Source organism: Pelophylax lessonae (genome assembly GCF_965119305.1).
Source record: "Pelophylax lessonae genome assembly, chromosome: 6".
In the NCBI taxonomy this organism is placed as follows: domain Eukaryota; kingdom Metazoa; phylum Chordata; class Amphibia; order Anura; family Ranidae; genus Pelophylax; species Pelophylax lessonae.
This window is the reverse complement of record NC_138773.1, coordinates 244,564,361-244,586,653: the sequence shown is the minus strand read 5'-3', so window position 1 is coordinate 244,586,653 and position 22,293 is coordinate 244,564,361. Positions and strand designations below refer to the sequence as shown.

Genomic DNA, 22,293 nt, shown 5'->3' with positions numbered 1-22,293 from the left:
AAAAAAGTCGGATCGGTGCATCCCTACTAATAACATGGCAGTCTTTCATAGTTGGGTAATTTTATAGGTTGCTTGGCTGAACTCACTGGGTAATCTGTGCACCTTCATGAAAATCCAGCCCCCTTTTAAAGCCACTCCCCTTCTCAGACAAATCACTTGCACTATTTTATTTTATTTTTTTTCATGCACACCTTTGCAACATCTAAATGCTATAATGTAACATTTGCATTCTGCAACATAGGACAAAAATCAACTCAAAACTACCTGCATGTCTACAGTTCATCTGATCAAAAAAACTTTAGCACATTGCTTCTCTGTATTACTACTTTGTATAACATTGAATGTATTGTCCAGACATAATCATAGTCCTGCTGAGTCGTGCATTATTTCCTGGAGCGGCAACACATTAGAAATAGAGCTTTGATGGTGCTTCCTATCCGCAAAATATCTAAAAATAATAACCACTCTACTGCTATTGTGGGTGTCACAATAAAGAGACTATTGATCTCCAGGGGAAGGTGCTGAGCTGACTTTTCTCTAAGCATCAATTGATAGAGAAGCTAATGGAAAGCTTGAGCAAGAAATCAGTGGAAGAGTTATTAAGGCTGCTGAGGCGAAGTGCTTTAGATCTAGTATTGGAAAGCAGTTAGCGCTGCTGGGAGACATCGGCCTATGTGCCAATACCAAGCAACACAAACAGATTAGAAAAAACATACAAATGGTCACTTCCATTCTTGTCTATTTGTTTACATCAGTTGTCAGTTTGTTTTAGTTTTCCAACTGGCATTTGCAATCACCGTGATGTCAGCCATCATGGAGGAGTCTACAGTTGTGGGCTGTATTCACGTTTAAGGTAGGTGGCACAGTGTCCTCTTCACTTGTAGTGCTGAGGTTCTGGGATCAAATTCCATTAGAACACTAGTTTACAAGGGACGACCAGTGCCAACGCTAGACTATTTTGCTCCCCAGGAAAGATCAGCTACTTGAACCCCCCACCCGAAAAAAGAATATAAAACAGTCTGTGTGTCATTCAGTGCACTCTGCCACCTACTAGTCACTGCACTCCCTATATCTGGAGACACCTGCTTAGATGGCTGGGAAGAGAGGGGGAAAGGACCAGAGTGCAGAGTCACGATGACAGACAGACACATCTGTCAGGACAATTAGGCTTACTCATAATCCTAATTACAATTAAAGTGTTTTTGTTTAGTCTCCTGCTTGTAGGCAAAGCCTGTGAGTCCCTGGAGATAATGTAGGTGAGCTCCGTAGCCATGGCCACCCTGTTCTAACAGGTGAGGCAGCATGGGCAGGGAGAGTCTGTTAACAATAAAAATATCATCATCACAATCACAGCTGCTTGGCCCGAACTGGAGGGAGCTGACATCCCTCGACAAGCCACCGCTGTAGCACTTTAACAAGACACTGAGCAGGGGCTGGAGATATGATAGGGCGCCGATCCATGAACAATGACGGAGCCAGGTAAAGTTGACAACCTGTTTAAGACAGCCATGAACGTGGATGGCTTCCATGAGCTGTCTATGTGGACAAGATGTGCAGCAGCAGCAATCAGGACACCAGAATGCCTTCCCCTCTTCCTAGCAGGGGCGAAGAGCTGAAATCTGACAGAGATTCATAGTCAACAGTCCTACACCAGTCCTTTGCCCCCGGGACTCTGCGATAGACACTGACATTGAGAGCTTGGGGGACAATGAGGAGGAGGTGAGGCAAGGGTCGGGTACACCCTAGACGGCTGTTTAGTTCGCCTAGTGGTAGCGCTGGCCCTGTACACGACTACCGGAATGTAAACTGTGTTGGAACAACAACAAAAAGAAAAGGGGCGCAGCGACCTAGTGCATTACCACTAAAAATGTATTCAAAATATTAAAAAGTATACATTATACTCACAAAGCAGGTGTGAATAGACACACATCAACATAATACACATAAAGTCTCCAAGGTAGCCAAGGAACCGCGCTGTGCTGAATGGTATGCAGTGTGCCGCATGGATCTACTGTGTCTAGGCTGACGCGTTTCAGGGGCGAACCCCCTTCCCCAGAGCCAAAAAGAGTTGCTGCAGTTGCAGAGAAGGTTTTTAGATAGAATGCATGAAGGTAAAAAACCTTGAGCCTTTACAACCACTTTAAGAAACCAGGGGAATCAAACCTTTTATTGTTTGGCATCTGTTGCTTAAATAGGTACAACCCCAATTTCAAATAAGTTGGGACAAGGCAAAGTTTACCACGGTGTAACATCCCCTCTTCTTTTGTCAACAATCTGTAAATGTCTGGGAACTGAGGAGATTGCTAGCTGGAGTTTTGCAAGAGGAATGCTGTCCTATTCTTGCCTAAGCATATGCTACCCTTAAACCTATATATATTATTCAGCATTGATGGTGCCTTTCCAGATGTGCAAGCTTGCCCATTCCTTTCGCACTAATGCACCCACATACCATCAGAGATGCAGGTTTTTGAACTAAATGCTGAAAATCAGTCTTTTTCTCAGTTTAAACATTTAATATGTTTTCTATTTTCTATTGTGACTAAAATATGGAGTTATGCGATTTGCAAATCATTGCATTCTGTTTTTATGTGTATTTTATAACTTTTTTATAATTGGGATTATAATTTAAAATTACAATTAATTTTTTTTATTTGTAATTCCAGGCTATTCCTTTAACCACTTGCTGACCGCCCTATAGCACATTTACTGCTACAGGGCTGCCGCGCTGCACAGGATCACGTGTGTGTATGTGTGTGTGTATATATATATGTATATATATATACACCATGCATTTCTGGATATTGGGCATGAGTGCTTTTTGAACATCATCATTCCTCATTCATGTCTGTAGCTTTGCAAAATAAAATACAATTTTCATCACTATCCTTCAATCCATTTATAAAGAATGGAAACTTTGCGATACTACTGCATATTGTGGCCTACCCATTCATAAAATGCAGTCTTGGGTATTCTACAGATTTCTCTGTGCTTAACTCAGCAAAGAGAATTCCATGATTGGAGGAGAGCCAGACCCATGATTGGAGGAGAACCCTTGAAATAATTTTCATTTCTCTAGAACACCTGCTAAAATCAAATTATTGGTGGTCAGTGGAAAAAATACCCCCTTACATTTGTGCTTAAAATGCCTTCCTACAGATAGCTAAAGCTAAAAGAGACCATTGATGTCATAGCATTGACTTTCCTAAGTAGCAGTGGCCCTGAAATTATGCAGACCCCATCAAATAAGAGGTCAGTTAGCCATAGCTCAGGGAACCCCTAGCAACCTCTGGAGGAACATTCGCATCCATGGAACCCTGGTTTAGAATGCCTTATTTAAATGCTGAGGGGCAACTAGTTTCTATGTGCACTATGTATCATAGGCAATTGTCATAATATAATATTTTCATTCTTTTTTGTGTCTCGGTGCTGCTGATCTCCTACATCCTCTTTCAGATATTCCTGTTTGCATGCACTCCAGCATCTGATGCACACAATTGTTCTGGACCTCGTCATTTTGTGTTTCCTCGTAATGACGATGGTGGGCAATGGCTACACAATGTTTGTTGGCACAGCCGCTTGTATTCTTTACCAGGAGAGCATATGACAGGATGATAATGCAGGAGAGTAATTGGGAGACAGACAGAGCATTGATACCCCACAACAGAAAGTTCTTCATAGCAGATTTACCAGCTATTCTTTTAACCTCTTGTCGACCGCCGCAAGTACATATACTGCGGCGGTCAGCCCCGGCCAGGCATATTGACATACCGGTACGTCACTAGCCTGTCACTGGCTTGTGAGCCAATAGTGGGCGAGCGCACGCCCGCTGAGGCGCGCGCCTGCCCCGGCTTGTTCCCTAAAAATCAGTGCGTGTGACCGGCGGACCCGATGTCCGCTGGTCACTCGCGATCATTCGCCGGGAAGGGAGAAAGGCAGGCCGTTAATGTAAACACAGCCGCCTGTCATTCTCCTCTGTGTAAGAATGGAGATCACACGGTTCTACTATGTAGGAACGTTGATCTCTCTTTTTACACTAGTAGCCATGTCCAATCACAGTTAGAAACACTTCCCTAGGACACACTTAACCCCTCCCTCTCCAATACAGTTAACCCCTTCCCTGCCAGTGTCATTTTTACAGTAACAGTGCATATGTATAGCACTGATTACTGCAGTAATGTCCCTGTTAACCCCAAAAGTGTAAAAAATGTCAGTCAAGGGTCCGTTCTGTCCGCCGCAATGTCGCAGTCTCGCAAAAAAAATCGCAGATCGCCGCCATTACTCGTTAAAAAAAAAAAACACCAAAAATGACAAAAATCTTTCCCTTTGTTAGTAAACGCGACAACTTTTGTGCAATCCAATCAAAATACGCTTTTTGCAATTTTTTTTTTTTACCAAACATATGTAGCATAAAACAAATTGGCCCGAAAATGTTAAAAAATTTTGATTTTTACATTTTTTTTTGGGGGGAATTTCATATAAAAAAATTTGAAAAATATTGTTATTTTTGCAAAATTTACGCTCTTTTTTTGTTTATAGCGCATGATCAAAAAATCGCACAGGTGATCAAATACCACCAAAAGAAAGCTCTGTTTGCGGGAAAAAAAGGACGTCAAATCCGTTTAGGTACAGCGTCGCACGACCGCGCAATTGTCCGTTAAAGTCATGCAGTAAAACACAGCAAAAAAACCCCTGGTCAGGAAGGGGGTAAAATCTTCCGGGGCTTAAGTGGTTAATGAAAACTGCAGTTAAAAAAATAAAAGAAGAATGAAATTGGCTATTGAAATTCCATAACCTTGATAAAGTTTATATGTTTTAGTGATAGGGTTTAGATCCACTAAAATACATACTGAATTGCTTTCAAGCCCCACCCCTAGTGTTCCCCAATTTATTTTATTTTTGTAGTATGTATCAGTAACCCTCACTTAAAACCATTGAGTTCCAAATATAGACTGTCATTTCTGACTGTTGATTGCTCTTTCTGCATGTCTTTTCTGTATCACTGAACTGACCCGAATGTTTCCGGACCTAAATGTTGTATCCATGATGCGCTGTTATGTTTTTGCTGGAGTAAAAGAATGTGAAGGCCAGTTTCAGATGTTGAATATGGATGCCAGAATATGAAAAGATCTCTCAACCAGTAACATGGCTGTACAGTCTGAATAAAACCTTTGACTCCTTGCAGTTCAAAAAGCCCTTCATTTCTTTTGTAATACACTTTAGAGTATGGATGCAGATGAGGTCTTTGTTGGTGCCATGCACCTCATCCATTACCCTTAGGCTGACTGTGAAGCAAGAGAAGAGGGAATCTGTTGAAAAGGACCATGACAGAGCCTGCTGTTCGCATGAACTTTGTGTGAACCAGGCCTAACAGCAGGTTTCTTGCATGTGCTTCAGGGGAACATTTGGTGAAGAACACTCAAAAACCTCCAAGTATCACGTGAAGCCACAGGAAACTACACATTTTTCCACCAGTTTCATAGGATACTCCTTCCTCCTCTGGCTGTGAAATGTCTCTACTAATCTAGAAGGTGCAGATAAATGCTGTATGCTTTTAAAAAAAAAAGTTTTCTGAAAACTTGGGAGTGTAACACCCTTGCAGTTTCTTGGTCTACCTGGTCTTGTTGATAAGAACAGTATTTTAAGAAGTTTTACAATATTTTTTTTTTTAATTCTTTATTAAAGCTAGCATTCAATAAAGAAGTTACAAACATTATAAACCTTAGTAACTGATAGATCCGCCATCTAAAAAAAAAAAAAAAAACCCTAATATACTTCTCTAACCTAATAATTAACAAAAAAGAAAAGCTAACATTAAATATATACCGTTTGCCAGGTTGCATTGCGGGGCACGCTAAGATTTTTTCCGCATTTTTAAATTGACTTCAAGAAAAGGAAAGACAGAAAAAGAAAAAGAAAAGGGAAAACAAAACCGAAAACGCAAAAAAAAAATAAAAAGTAAAGTAAATCTAAAAATGTGTCGTGCACGACCATATAGAAAATGAAAAAAAGGGGGTTGTGAGGGATCATTGGTTGGAAAACCAAACCACAACTGACTCCTCACAAGAGCATATGACTGGACTTTCTAAGGCACATCATGAAACGAATCGTGGCGACTAACAAGGTTTATTTAAAACATAATTTTATTGAATACACCAAAAATAAAATGAAAAAAATGAGAGCAGAACCAAATTTTCCTCATTAAAACATACAAAACATGTAACAGACAACCAGGGATCGTTTAAAATCGAATAACCTAAGACTATTTTTTACCCATATAGTCTCCAAGGACGAATGGGAAAAATGTGTAGGTTATTATATATTCACAAGTTTTAGGTACATCATATAGTACATAATCATATCTGATCTTTGGGTCTACACGTTTCGCAGCGTGCTTCTTCAGGACCACATTTCTACATCAGAGATTTCTTAAAGTAAACAAAACATCAGTTAGTATCAACATAATCAAAGAGATAGTATTTGTACTATTGTTTGCGTGCAACACAGGAAAACACACCTGTAACAGGGTGTAGCCGATGTCTAGACTTCAAGAAAAGGAAAGACAGAAAAAAAAAAAAAAAGAGAAAACAAAAGGGAAAACAAAACCGAAAACGCAAAAAAAAAAAAAAAGTAAAGTAAATCTAAAAATGTGTCGTGCACGACGATATAGAAAACGAGTGTCTGATTACTCCTCAAGAGCGTAAAATTGATCCATCGAATCCACGTTTTGTGAAATCGAGCTTCCTGTCTATTCATTGTTGCAATAAGTTCCTCTATGTGCTTTAAATCATTTACTGCTCTGATCCAATGACCTATAGTAGGAGAAGAGGCAGATTTCCACTGCGCTGGTATAAAGGCCAGAGCCGCGTTAAGTAGATGTCTCACCATAGACTGGTGATACCTGTTTTTAGAGAGAGGTGTAGTAAGCAGGCTGCTGGGTTCTGACCTAAAGAAAGGCCAGTAGAATCCTTAATCGAAGCACAGACATTTTGCCAATAAGTATGGATTTGGGGACAAATCCAGAAGATGTATAAGTGTTCTCCTGTCTTCCCCGCATCTCCAGCGTGTGGGGTCACTGTTCGGGAACATACAGTGTATATTTTCCATTTCCAGAGACCTATAACATCTGGTCATCAACTTCTAGCCTGACTCCTGCATTCTCGAGGATATTGATGATTTATGTATAAAGTAAAAACAATGTTCGATTCAAATCTTTTTCTTATGCTGTAATAAAAGACGGAGTAAAGGAATCAATTTTTCAATACTTTAAAATAAGTAACAATAGCCTGTGCAACACTAACACAGTCTAAGGGTCCTTTCACATGGAGCGAACCTTATTTTGATCCGCTCCGGCACTTTTTTTTTTTACGGACACGGATGACACTTGTGTCATCCGGTCCGTATGTCCGCATATCATCCCATCCGTTTGCGGATGATATATAGACATAATGTATGTCTATGGGATTGTGGATGTCAGCGGATGACAACGCTGACATCCGATTTTGAGTCCTTTCCCTGTTTTAAACGGAAGAAAAATAGGGTTCTGTTCCGTTCCAAAAAACGGAACAGAACTGAAAGGAATGCAAATCGGCGGATGGTCATCCGCTGACACCCGCAATCCCATTGACATGCATTATGTCCGTATATATCACCTGCAAACGGATGGGATGATATACGGACATACCGTGCGCCCGTGTGAAAGAAGCCTTAGAATATTAAATCTGCACAACGCTGATATTTATTTTGGGTGAATAGTCAAATCATCCATTCCTTCCTTACATTTCTTGGGAACCCAGTTGGTGAGATCTCTATGGTGCCTGGCTCTGCTCATTGCCATTTGCAATATAGAGAATGACTAGAAGACTTGTAAACCAACCACAATGCCTGAAAATGGTATGAATCAAGTGGGTGATCTGAACATACAAGCATCCATGCACAACTAAACTACTGCTGTAGTTTTTGGGGCGATGTTTTTTATTTATAGTGATTAAAATGGACTTTGAGTTACTTTAAAAGTTTACATGAATGCGTTCCTCACATGTTACAATAGACAACAGCAGTATAATGTTTCAAAGAAGCTGTACCAGTAATCATCTAAGGGCCCATTAGGGCCCCTTGCACAGGTAGGGCGTCTAACTACTGTTACAATGCACCCAGGAGAAACAGGTGCAGTGTCCACTGCCTGCAGCTTGTCAAAGTCTATGACAAAAAATTGGGCTAACTTAGTGTTTTTTTTTTTTTTTTTCCAAAAACAAACGCGTTTTGAAAAATTGCTGCGCAAATACTGTGTGACATAAAAAGTTGCAATGACTGCCATTTTATTTCCTAGGGTCTCTGCTAGAAAAAAAAATATATAATGTTTGGGGGTTCTGGGTAATTTTCTAGCAAAAAAATGAGGATTTTTACATGTAGGAGCGGAGTGCCAGAATTGGCCTGGTATAGAAGTGGTTAAAAGCAGTCTTTGAGCTCAAGTCATGGGACTTGATGAGGCTGAAAATGTCATAAGAATGCTGCAGACGGGTTCAAGCATTTCCTCTCCCTCAGTGATCAGACTGCAACATTATAATTTTTAGCAACCTGCAAAGTGAGAGGCAGCATCAGAGGCTGATCTGTATAAAATATTTGTGAACACAGCCAAGAATTGTACAAGGCACCAAGATTTATATGATTGTGTCATAGGCTTTTTTACTGTGTCATCTCTGAGCTGGCGTCTCAGCCAAGAATATGGATCATGGCCTGGGTAATTCAGAAAAAAGTACCGTGTAGTAGGGCCCTTACCCCTAATTGTTATACAAAATAGGACAGGAAAAAGTGGGGCTTTGCGGGCCAGTGGGAGGAGAAGGATCACACCAAAACCAATATATAAAACAATTTACATTTTATTAGATTTACAAATAAAAAACATGGGCGGTCACGCACATGTTAACAAAGACAAGACACATAGAAAGAATTATGTATAAAAACAATTAATAAGAGTCATTAGGGTAGAAATACATCCCGAAGAGGGAAACCAAAAGCCTGTGTAGGATGGAGTGCGGTCAATGTAGGTCCCCAGCAAGCCGACGTGTTTCGCTCAAGGCTTCCTCAGGGCCAGAGAGACCATGACAGACCGGTATTTCCTTTTTAATGACACGGGAGATGGCAGACAACGGCAAGACGTAGGACAGAAAACAGCGATGGCTTAATACTCGTATATAGCAGCCAAAATTCATATCTGTTCTCATATGTATAGGTAGGTAGGTATCCAGCACCTTAATCAATGTCGGGACGCCACTTTATATACTATACAGGGTAATAATCCATTATAGCCGAGTAGCGGGGCATTCACTGCTACGTCCAAAAATCCAGAGGATTCACTGGTCAACACTCTGGCAACACTTCATATGTCCAATTTCAGCCTCCTCCTCACTCAGGCAAATCGAATAGAATCGTTTTTTGTGTACATGCAGAGAGGGTTATGCGATGATTACAGCCTATCTGCAGTATATGACTGGCTTCAGGCAGGTACAACACACCATCACAGCGTCCTATTATAGGGAGGCGGGGGTACTCGCATGTACCGAACCATCAATAGTCCTTTAGTGTAACCCACGTCGACGAGCCTGCCTGGGTAATTCCTGGACAAAGATAACTCTGTCCTTCTTCTGTAGAGGCATTGGCAGGGGAAGTTCAATCATCTATTGGAGAGGTCATAAATATCTCCGTATTATTTTACCTATGTGTTACTAATAATTTCTTCAGCAAGCACAGAAATATCCTGCTCTATGGAGGAAAAGGGCATTAAGACAGCAGATTAAAGTATAACTAAAGGCAAAACTTTTTTTTAGTTTTGGACCAAGTGCAGGGGGATCAGAACGCTTGTTCGTTTTTATTCCTGTCTGTGCACAGAAATAGAGCTTTGAGCTTTCTTTTGGTGATTTTACTATAGAACCTCTGCAATAGAAAAAAAATCTAATTTCTTCATGAGTTTAAGCTAAAATGTATTCTGCTACATGTCTTTGGTAAAAAAAAATAAAATAAATAAATCTCATTAAGCGTATATTTTTTGGTTTGTGTGAAAGTTTTATAGTGTTTGCTATAGATACTGGAAATTTAATTTCTTTCTTTTTTTTTTTTTTTTTTTATACTAGTAATGGCGGTGATCAGTGACTTATAGTGGGACTGTGATGGTGCAAGGGAAAACCCTAGCCGATAATGGCTGGGGGTTACATTACCTGACTAGCTGACACTGACATCAATAGTGACACTATACAGTGATCAATGCTAATACTATACACTGTCACTGTACTAATAACACTTTCTGGGAAGGGGTTAACATCTAGGGGTTAAATGTGTGCTTAACCATGTGTAATGTGTGTGTTATGTGGTGCTTTTACTAAGCGATCTTGCTGTTTTTTCCCCTGCTTTGCAGTGTTCGGAGCTCTGTGTTGTTTACAACACAGAGCTCCCTTTCCTGAATGAAGGAGCCGATCAGCGGGTTACTGCGATCAATCATTAGCCAGGACCTGCTGATTGGCTTGTGGTGTAACAAATCACAGCACAGCCGGGGCGGCGGGCGTGTGCGTGTCCCCTACATAGAAGCGCTAATCCTGTATCAAATACGTGATCCAGAGCAGAGCGGCTGGTCTGCAGCACTAAATCTGCGTGGGGGGGGGGGGCGTGTGCGTGCCCCCTACATAGAAGCGCTAATCATGTATCGGATACGTGATCCAGAGCAGAGCGGCTGCCCTGCAGCAGTATATCTGTGTGGTGCAGTCGGCAAGCCAATAATTTGCAGGGATTTCCGCTCACTTCCTGTTTTGGCTATGAGACAGAAAGTGAAGGGAAATCTCCGCAATGGGACACGGATGGCAGAAAAAAAAAAAAAATCCGACAGAGGTTATAACCCTCCCTTGCCCATAGTTCTACTTTAACCTGTTACCAACCGCCCTCCGCAGTTGTACTGCGGCAGGCAGCCGCTCCTGCGCAAACCGATGTAGGTATACGTCGGTCGCGCGCCTGTAGCTATGGGGCGAGCGCCCCTGCTCGTCAACGGGGAAGCCGATGCACGGGGGAGGCGGCTCCGATTGCCGCCTGACACCCGCAATCATTCCCCGCTGAGAGAGAAGGATGGTCGGCTGTTGTAAACACAGCCGACCGTTCTCCCTGGAATGATCACAGAGCTCCTGTTATCCTTCTATATAGGATCACAGGTCTCTATGATCATTTCACAAGCCACGCCCTTCCACAGTTAGAAACACGCCCCTAGTTACACATTTAACCCCTTAATTAACCCCTTCCCTGCCAGTGTCATTATTACAGTAACAGTGCATATTTTTAGCACTGATTACTGTAGTAATGTCACTGGTACAGTACCCCAAATATGTAAAAAATGTCAGGGGTCCGATCTGTCCGCCGCAATGTCGCAGTCCTGCAAAAAATCGCAGATCGCAGCCATTATTAGTAAAAAAAACAATAAAAAAAAAAAACAAACAACAGAAATGATATAAATCTTTCCCGTAGTTAGTAGACGCAATAGCTTTTGCGCTTATCGCAATTTGTTTTTACCAAAAATATGTACCAGAAAACAAATTGGCCTAAAATGTTAAAAAAAAAATGTGATTTTTAAATAAATTTTTTTGGGGAATGTTATATAGCAGAGAGTGAAAAATATTGTTTTTTTCAAAATTGTCGCTCTTTTTTTTTGTTCATAGCGCAAAAAATTGATCAAAGTTGATCAAATACCACCAAAAGAAAGCTTGATTTGTGGGAAATAAAGGACATCAATTTTATTTAGGTACAGCATCGCATGACCGCGCAATTTCCGTTAGAGTAACGCAGTGCCGAATCGCAAAATATGGCCTGGTCATTAAGGGGGCAAATCCTTCCGGTCCAGAAGTGGTTAAGGGCCCTTGGGTTTGGTCAGTGGAGGATTCCTGCCATATGTATTCTTACTTGTGTTGGGGACCAGTGTCGAAGTCACATATACAACCACAGGGGTAATTGTAGGCGGCACACAGAAGATCATTTTGGATTTTGATTGCAGTAATGCCTGTGGCCACCTTAATTCTCTTCCTTGCTTTGAGATCCTATTGTTTTCTTGCCATCCATACAGAACACCTTGTTTGCTTTGTTACTGTTGAATTCCCGCACTGTGAATCCGTGGATTCTATGGCTGAGCTTATCAGGATTTTTCAGAAAGATTTTCCATGAAAAAGGCAGAAAAATTTTCTAGCATGCTGAATAGGCAATCGATCAGCACTCCTGATTTTTATCATAAAATATATTTCTAATCATTTGCTGCATCTGGACTTCAGAGATGTAGAAGTGCCGCTCAGATTTTTATCATGGCTTAAAACATGTCGGCATATGAAGAGCAAGGGGTACATCCGATATCTAATTAGTCTAATTAATATTTATTAGGCTGTTTTAATTTATGGTGCATCAGCAAATTCTTGCAGCATTGTTGAGTAAGTAAGTAAAATAACAGTAATATACTAATGGACAGCTGCAGTTAGAATAACAGATAACCAGTAAAAAGACCTGTCACCAGACCATCCACTTCAATTAACATCCTCCCATAAGAATATAATTCATATGTATTTTCACCATTTTTATCTGGAAAAAGCCTCACTTGTGTAGACATTTCAAAACCCTGAGATTGTTGCTGGGTACCACCATTGTAGATGTAATGTTAAAACTGTCATTTTGTGACTTTCTATAGCTCCTTTCCCAGCACCTACAAAAAAAGGTTATGTAGAGAGGGGTGGAGGAGCTGGGCCAGCGTAGACATTCATTAGATACTCCTAGAAAAGGACAGGGCTATGGCATTCATAGAGTTAGAGGAATGTGCTAGGGAATTGTTCCTCTAGGACAGGGGTGTCAAACTCAATTTCATTGCGGGCCGCATCAGCATTATGGTTGCCCTCAAAGGGCCGGCTATATCTGTAGGATTAGATGTCCAGAGCACCCCACACCCCCTTACACCCTTACATAGGATGTCAAGAGCCCCCCCACCTTTAGAAGTCAAGAGTCAACCACCCTTCCTTACATCACAGTGCACCTCCTGTGCTGCGGGTGGATCTGGGAAGGAGTGCAGCTGCACAGAGGAGTGGAGGATCTGGCAAAGGAGTTCTGTACTCTCTGCTGCCGACTACAGAGACAAGGTGGGGGCAGAGACAAGGGGGGTGCCGCAGCTGCAGGAGAGGTGCAAGGGCCACATGAAATGGCATGGGACCGCATTTGGCCCGCGGGCCTTGTGTTCGACACCTGTGCTCTAGGAGTAGTCACATTTTCTAGCAAGTTTAGAGCAGGAGTCTCCAAACTTTCTAAATGACTATAGGGGGGCTGGGCTGACACCAATGGGGCTAGAAAATACCCCAGGGCCAGTGGGAATAAACAGTGCCTCTGGCTTGGTGGTCAGTGGAAGTACAAGAAATAATGAATTGTGCCCTATCATTAGTATCAGTGGAAGGAATAGTTCCCTGCTGTTGGTGTCAGTGGGGGGAGTTGTGCCCTATTGTTTGAATCAGTGGAGAGGAAAAGTGGTCTATCATTTAGATCATTGGAAAGAATCATTTTCCTGGGTGTTAGTGGGAGGAATTGTGCCCTATTGTTGGTGTCAGTGGAAAGAAGGGTGCCTTATTGGTGTCAGTAGGAGGAATAGTTCCCCAAGGACCGGATAAATGCTAGTGAAGGGTCCGTAGCCCTGCATTGAATGTGGTGATACCAAGGGACAGTCACTCTCTGAAGCATGGGGGAGCGCTGTCTGCCAGAGGAGCAGAGGATTAGGAAAGTAACTTTTTTTTTTTTTTTTTACTCTCCTCTAGACCTAAACAAGCAGTTAAAGCGGTAGTATCCCGCTTTTTGACACTTTTACCTACAGGTAAGCCTATAATAAGGCTTACCTGTAGGTACAAATAATATCTCCTAAACCAGCACGGTTTAGGAGATATTTACAGTGCAGGCAGCCGCTCGCACGAGCAGGGCATGCGCTCTGAAGGTCCGGGGGGACCTTCAATTCGTTTGCCGGGAGCTTGCCGGAAAATCACTCCCGCGCGCATGCGCGGGAGTGACGTCATCGCGGCTCCGGCCAATTATCGCGCCGGAGCCGTCTCTTCCAGCCAATCACCTCGCCGGAGCCGCCGAACCCAGAAGAGACGGCGAGGGATCATGGCAGCGCCCACAGCGATGTCCGGGGGTCCGTGTCGGGGCTTCGTTCTAAGGCGATGCATACTAGCTCATTATGCCTTTGTCTTGCAGGTTTTTTTTTTTAGGGTTTACAACCGCTTTAAAGAATAAGTTCACCTTTCGTAACATGTTACATGTTACACCCATATTCACTTGAAGACCAAGCCTTTTCTGACACTTTTAGTGCCGGTTCACACTGAAGCAGCGCGACTTCGGGGGCGACCTGTGAAGTCGCGTACACCGCGACTTCAGCGCGACTTGCACGGACTTCATAAAATGAATGTCTATGCAAGTCGCTCCAGGTCGCCCCGAAGTAGTACAGGACCCTTTTTCTAAGTCGGAGCGACTTGTGTCGCTCCTTTTAGAACCGTTCCTGTACTACACAATGGACCGCGACGGTGCACGACTTGTCAGGCTGACCAAGTCGCCTGACAAGTCGTACCAGTGTGAACTGCCACTTTGTTTACGTGTAAAAATCCGCTTTTTTTGCTAGAAAGTTGCTTAGAACTCCCAAACATTATATATTTTTAGCAGAGGCCCTAGAGAATAAAATGGTGGGTTTTGCCATTTTTTAAATGTCACACGGTATTTGCGCAGCAGTTTTTTTAATGCACATTATTTGGAAAAAATACACTTTAATTAACTTTATTGCACACAAACACAATATAATATCTACATTTTTAAATAAAGCATAAACTATGGTGTTACACTGAGTAAATGGCTTCAATGTTTTGCACACTCTTGAAATACGGTATTTAAAAATCTCCATAGGCGAAGCTTTAAAATTCCTTTACAGGTTATCATAGGAGTGTTACATAGGAGGTCTGGTGCTAGAATTATTGCTCTTGCTCTGGCGTTCGCAGAAATGTTTCACATGTGTGGGGCGATCGTTGAATTAGTGTTTGCGCAGGAACAATGCATGCTTTTGCCTTTGCCAGCAAGCACGGGGGAGGGGGCGCTTTTAAGTTTTTTTTTTATTTTTTTTTTTTTATTTTTTTTTTGTGACAGCTATAGACAGGTATGCTTAAAGAGGTTGTAAACCTCAGAATTATTTTTTTTTTTTTTCAAAAAGTACACCTGAAACAAAAACACATAATGAGCTAGTATGCATCGCATACTAGCTCATTATGATATACTTACCTTAGAACGAAGCCCCGACCGCTCACTTCTCCCATGGGTGACATGTTCTGTCACCCTTCTTCCGGATTCGCGGCATCCGGCCATCTGATTGGCTGGACCCGTGATTACGTCACTCCCTCGCATGCATGCGGGAGCCAACGGTCACGGCACGGAGCTCTGAAGGAACAGCACCAGCGACCGGCCGTTCATTCAGAGCGCATGCGCCAGTGACGTCACTGGCTGCATGTAAGGTAAATATCTCCTAAACGGTCCATGTTTAGAAGATATTTACAGTACCTATAGGTAAGTCTTATCATAGGCTTACCTATAGGTAAAAGTGTCAGAGGAGGGTTTACTTCCTCTTTAATGGAGAGATCTCTCCTCTGCCCCTAAAAGCATTTGATCACCCCAAGATTGGTGTGCTCAGATGCTTTCAGTTTTTAAAAATGTCAGCTCCCTCAGCGGTGTCCGGGGGACCATGTGGGGGCTTTGTTCTAAGGTAAGTATTTCATAGTGTGCTAGTATGTAATGCATACTAGCACATTATGCCATTGTCCTGCAGGGTTTTATATTTGTTTTTTTTGGGGATACAACCGCTTTAATGGAGGCAGACAGAAACAGAGGGCCTAAACAAAGACCTTTGTGGCAGGATCACCAGGTATTTGTTTATTAAAAGCTGCGGTGTTCGAGTCGGTTCACACTAGCGCGACTTGTCAGGCGACTTGTCAGCCTGACAAGTTGCGATCCATTGACCGCTACAGGACCCGTTCTAATAGGAGCGACACAAGTTGCTCCGACTTAGAAAAAGGGTCCTGTACTACTTTGGGGCGACCTCGGAGCGACTTGAATAGACTTTCATTATGTGAAGTCCCTGCAAGTCGCTCCGAAGTCGTGGTGCACGGGACTGCACAAGTCGCCCCCGAAGTAGTAAGGAGTCGTGTCGCCTCAGTGTGAACCGACTCTTAAAAGGAGTTCAAATATTATTATTTTTATTATAATGCAGGATTTATATAGCGCCAACAGTGTATTCAGTGCTTTACAATGTAGAGGGGGGACAGTACAATCACAATACAGTTCAATACAGAAAGAATATGTTAAGGTAATTTCAAAATACTTTTGAAATGACATTACCATATTAAATATATATGAGATTTTAGTGATTGGCTTTACATATTGTTTATTATTATTATTGAACCTTTTTTTTTGTTCACTTTGTGATCCCACACCGGTAAGCTCATTTCCAGTGTTGTGCCCAGAATGCTGTTAGTACCAGGAGTTGATCCGGGCATTGGTACAGAGAGTGATCTGTGTTTAGCAGAAGATAACGAAGATATAAAGGAACAGGTGTACATTGTCATGTTTCTAGAATAATGATTGGCCCAGGATATTTAACGGCTTTCTTTTTGAGCACAGGAGCCATTTGAAGAGCAGATGTCACAGAAGATAAAAAACCCAATGTACTAGATTATTAAGGATTAAGATATGATGTATGATCTCCAAGCCTATGATAGATTAGGGGTTTCATGTCTGTGCGGGGCCACAATTCTTCAAACCTGGAGGGGTAGTCATACCACTTCATAAATAATACAGGCGTATGGGATTTTTTAAGGATATCACTTGACAAACGCAGGGAATTATGCTGTAGAGGGTTAGGACAAAGGCTATCGGCATGAGGCTCTGGTTGGCAATTTAAAGATGAACTCCAGGCAAACAACTAAATACACCATTAAAAATACAAATATGGGAGTTGGGTTACCTGCTAAAGGATTTATATTTTTGTTAAAGTGGGTGTAAACCTTTACATATGCCCAGTGAAGTGGCTGGCCTCAGGTAATACAGTAATTAAACAAATTCTCCTACGTAAGTTGTACCTGTTTATCTGCAGCCTTCTCTTCTCCCATGTCTGTTCTAAGTCCAGAATTTATAAGGCTTGTCTGAGCTGTCAGACAGTGGAGAGCTGAAATCACACTGCAGAGCTCAGTGAGAAAAGCTCTGAGAGCTGATTGGAGGGAAGGGACACACACTCCTCCACAGAGCTGAGGTTGGCAATGAGCTGGAGATCCCTCCCCTGTCACCTTTTTTTTTTTTTCTCTTGGTGTCAGGAAAACTTGCCAGAAGCGATTCATGCTGATAGCAGAGGAACTAAGCAGCAGACCAAAAAGATACTGCTCTGGATTGAGACAAGTGCACATTATAGAGGGATATGCTTTGTTCATATTTCATGTCTGAGGTTTACAACTACTGTAAGCCAGTCTTAGGAGACAGATCCCTTTGCCCAGCAGGAATAGCAATGTTCTAGACCTAACTTCCAGCTATCCTGCAGACAAGGGTAAGCTAGCCATAGATGGCTTGATTTTTTGTCAAATTCCTGCTGAATGGGCCAAACCTCGAGCTATTGGTGGCTCTACAAGCACCACTCAATTCGACAAAATTTGATATACAAATTGAATGACCTTGGTGGAAAATGATCCAATGCCTCCTGCTGCTTTCATTCTGCCTTGTAAGACCAGGGAGAAAGAGCAGAGTTGCTGCAGATGGGCACAGTTCTGGGTCGATACAGGACTCGGGTAAGTATTTAGAGAGGGAGGAAGAGGCTACTGAATGTTTTTATTCTTTTTACCTTAAATACATAGAATGCATTAGGGAAGGAAACTTTTTCCATCAGAACAACTTTAAGAATAAATACCTGAAAATGTATTTTTTTAACCAGTTTAGAGTCACTTTAAGGCCCTTTTCACACTTGTGTGACTTGTCCTGTGATTTGGGACTGCAAAGTCACATGACAAATCATACTCTATGATTTCCAATGAGTACCGTTCATATCTGTGCGAGTTCAAGTGGCAACAACTTCAAAGTAGTCCATGCACTACTTTGGTACGACGTTGATGTGTTTTGAGGTCCATAGACATAGGCATTGCTTCAAGTCCAGAAAAAAATTGCGGTAAAACCGCGCAAATTTTTGCTCACACAAGTGTGAAAGGGTCCTAATGCAGCTAGTGTGAGACAAATTTAGGTACTTGTATGCAAACCTTAATTTCTAATGGTGACATAACTGGGTAAAATGGTGTTTTGTAAATCGGACTGGAATTTGGCCTTAGGCCTAGCTCATACAGGGACTATCAATGTGTACCCCCTGTAAGGGCCACGTATACCTGCACAGAGTTGCTCAGGTGTTCCATTCATCCCCATACAGGCAGTTACATTGATGTCAGTTGGGATGCAGCGGCTGCAAAGACACAGATGCTGCTCCCAATTGTGTGTGTAAACATGGCCCTCACAGCCTGAATTAGTCTAGTTCTAAAGCTGTAGAGGGATAATGCTGAAACCTATGAAGGATTTTACCGCGTGTACAGTTTTCTTCCAAAACAATGATCCGATTTCAAATAGGTATATTTATTAATGAAAATGTGTTAGTTATATAACAAATTAACGTCTTCTGGACCGCCCCACGCATATATACTGCGGCAGGGCAGCCCTCCCACGCAAAATCACGTGCATGTACATGATTTCGTGCAATAGGTCTAGGGTGCTCGCGGCGCTGTCAACCAGCTCCTGCTGTGATTGGATACAGCGGGAGCCAATCAGCGGGTCTGGCAGACCCGATGTTCGTTGCCACCTCGCAATCGTTTGGGGAAGATGGAGATCTTGTGTTTCTGCTAAGATCTCTGTCTTCCCCCCAGTCAGAGCAAACCCCCCACAGTTAGAAAGCACTCCCAGAGAACACATTTAACCCTTTGATCGCCCCTGATGTTATCCCTTTCCCTGCCAGTGTCTTTAGCATAGTCACTGTGCTTTTTTTTTTAGCACTGATTGCTGTATTAGTGTCACTTGTCCCCAAAAAAGGTTCAAGTGTAAGTTAGTGTTCGATTTGTCTGCCGCAATGTCGCAGTACCGCTAAAAATCCCTGATTGCTGCCATTACTAGTAAAAATAAAATAAAGAAAAATTCAATAAAAATATCCCCTAGTTTGTAGACACGATAACTTTTGCGGAATCTAATCAATATATGCTTTTTGGAAATTTGAAAAAAATTGAGTTTTACATTTTTTTTATTGGGTATGTTTTATAGCATAAAGTAAACATAAACATGTTGTTTTATTGTTTTACATATCCCCACCAGAAAAAGTCACAGGGTGCAATGTCTGGAGATCTTGGGGGGCCAAGAGTATAGTGCCAAGTCTTGGGGTCCCATGCAACCTTATCCATCGTTGGGGCAATGTTTTATTTAGAAACCGACAAACTTGGTTGTGCCAATGTGGCTGGGCTTCGTCTTGCTGAAAAAAAATAAAATCTTCTTCAGAGTCTTCATTAAGTTGTGGGAAAAGCCAGTCCTTCACATAAAGTAAGCAATACAAAGAGAACAGGATACTTTCTCATACAAGTACATGGTACAGCAGGCACAGATCAGGAATATCGAGTGTTGGGGTAACAAACGATTTATGGTTCGCAATGTTTTTTTTTTTTTTATCCTTTAAAGCAGATTACCTTTTAAGGGCCATAAATATGTCCCATTGTGCTGTACCTTGCTGGGGGCGAGTTACGTCATTTCCTGTCGCCCGTTGGCTCCTGGAATATTAATGTCATGAATCCTAGTAGTCGCCAGTGGGCATCCTTGATTGACAGGTTGCCATAACAATGGGGGGGACCCTCCTCTGACGCCACCATTGTTATGGCAACCTGCAATACACTGAGTGCGCAGTGCTTTGTTCATGCACAGGCGGGAGATCGGGAGGTGCATGCTGGGTGCCCAGCTGCACCATTTTCCGGAAGAAACTCAGAGAGGGCTTCAAATGCCCACACTAAGGATGGAAGTTACTGGATCCCGAGAGGACAGTGAGTACAAAAATAAAAAATAAGACTGCAAACTCTTTCATTTGCAACCTATGTCAGGGTTTTTCTAAAAAAAAAAAAAAAAGGTGGAGCTCCGCTTTAGCCCCGGTTCACACTTATGCGATGCGGGAAGGCTGGGAATTCGCAGCCTGTTCCCGCATCGCAAACGCACCCCCGGCAGTTCACACTGCCATATGCGATACGCTGGGGGTGTCAATGTAATCTTAATGACACCCCCAGTTTGATCGCATATCGCAGTGCGATCTTGCAGTTCGCACAGGATCGGATCGCACAAGTGTGAACCACTGTGCGATCCGATCCTGATGCGGCTGCAAAAAAGGGTCCTGTGCGTGTTTGCTGCGGGTGCGGTGCGAATTTAGCCATACAAAGTGTATGGCTAAACTCGCACCGCACAGCCGATCGCATGTAATGAAGGAGCAGTGCGCTCCGACATTACATGCGATCACTGCAGCCGCATCAGTGTGAACCGGCACTCAAACTCCTATGTGTGTTTCCTGGATCTGAGAAAGTGCAGTTATTTTAAGGACTCTTGCATTTTCACCGGTAGCTGTGTGTGAACTGCAGGGGGGTGTAATTTAGGATTATATGAGAATTTTAGGAGTGTAGAAAGGAAATTTGGCAGCTGTGTGCTGACTATAGATAGCAGTGCTATAAATCCAAGATTTCTCTGTACACTTTATCATACAGGGAGCTCGGTTTCCAGGATGACATTTTAGTAACCAGCTCTGCACTCTGTGTATATCCCCTTCAATTCCAGGTCACTAGCTATTTCCGATGCTTATAAAACAAACCTAACCCTAAAGGCCCGTACACACATACCGATCGTCGGCAGACAAGCGTCGGCCGACGAACGATCTGCCGATTGTACGCTTGTTAGTATGATGCCTCCGACAGCCGTCAGCGCACATTCTGCCGACAAGAATCTGTCATGCAAGCATTAAAATTTTTGTATGCCGACACCAGAGCGGCCGATTGTTCGCCAGTCAGTACAGAATTCGGCCGACAGACCGCAGATTTGCAAGACTGGGCATGCTCAGAAAAGAAAAAACACAGGGAAAGTTAACCATTACATGACATCACTTCTGCAGTCGGCTGTAGTCGGCGGACAAAATTCTTGTGCTGTCTTTGCACTTTTCAACAGACACCGACAGCCCGGGGACAAAAGACGGCCGATCGTTCGCCGACGATCGGTACGTGTGTACGGGGCTTTATTTTGCTAGAACACTTGTACTGCTTTTTTGGATGTACTGCAGTTCCAAAAACCAATTCCTTTCTTCCATCAGTGTCAGGGACAATTGAAGATTTTCCATATGGAAAGTGGAGAACCCCTTTAGGTCCTAGTTACAAAAAAGGAAATCATAATGTTTTTTTATACAAAAAAGCCTCATATTTTATTATAAAATATATAATAATATTAAAAAGAAGTCCTTTATAATTAAAGAAAAAAAAATAGGAGGCCGGTGACTGAACGGGTCAATCCTCTTTGTATGAGATGTGATTGGGAAATTTTCAGGTTTGTATCAGTGCCCTGTGACTTTTTCTTTTAAATTATATCTCTGGTACGGAGCACTAATAATTACAGCAGAAATGTATTTTATTGCGCTGTGACCTGGCTGGCGGGATTAATTTTTTTGTTTCTTTATTCTTCATGGATTCAGAAGAAGTAAGCCAGTTCTGGACGTTGCTGCCTGCTGAAGCTGACTTGACATGCACTGAACTACAGATATGCAGATCAGAAGAGAACCTTTCTAGACTCTGAATGCGAAGGAAACCCATAATGATTTCCTTTTCTGTAACCAGGACCTAAAAGGGTTCTCCACTTTCCATATGGAAATTCTTCAATTGTCCCTGACACTGATGGAAGAAAGAAACTGGTTTTTGGAACTGCAGTGCATCCAAAAAAGCAGAACAAGTGTTCTAGCAAGCTTAGGGTTAGGTTAGTTTTATAGGCATTGGAAATAGCTAGTGACCTGGAATTGGGGGGGGGGGGGGGGGAGTATATACGGAGTAATCACCTTTAGTGAGCATCAGAGGGTTTCTCTTCTTTTGGCAAATGGCAGTTCAATAATTTTATATTTATTATCTTTGTTATTGTACAATGCAATGCTACAATTTCAGCCCGTGGTTTAAATATCATGCTAGTAATGAAGAAACACAC

At 42.3% G+C, this 22,293-nt stretch overlaps 1 protein-coding gene across 2 annotated transcripts in view; it reads left to right on the top strand.

The window, feature by feature from the left end:
* The window catches only part of MTX2 (metaxin 2), a 130,396-nt gene that overhangs the window by 81,234 nt on the left and 26,869 nt on the right, over nucleotides 1–22,293 (top strand). The window lies entirely within an intron of this gene.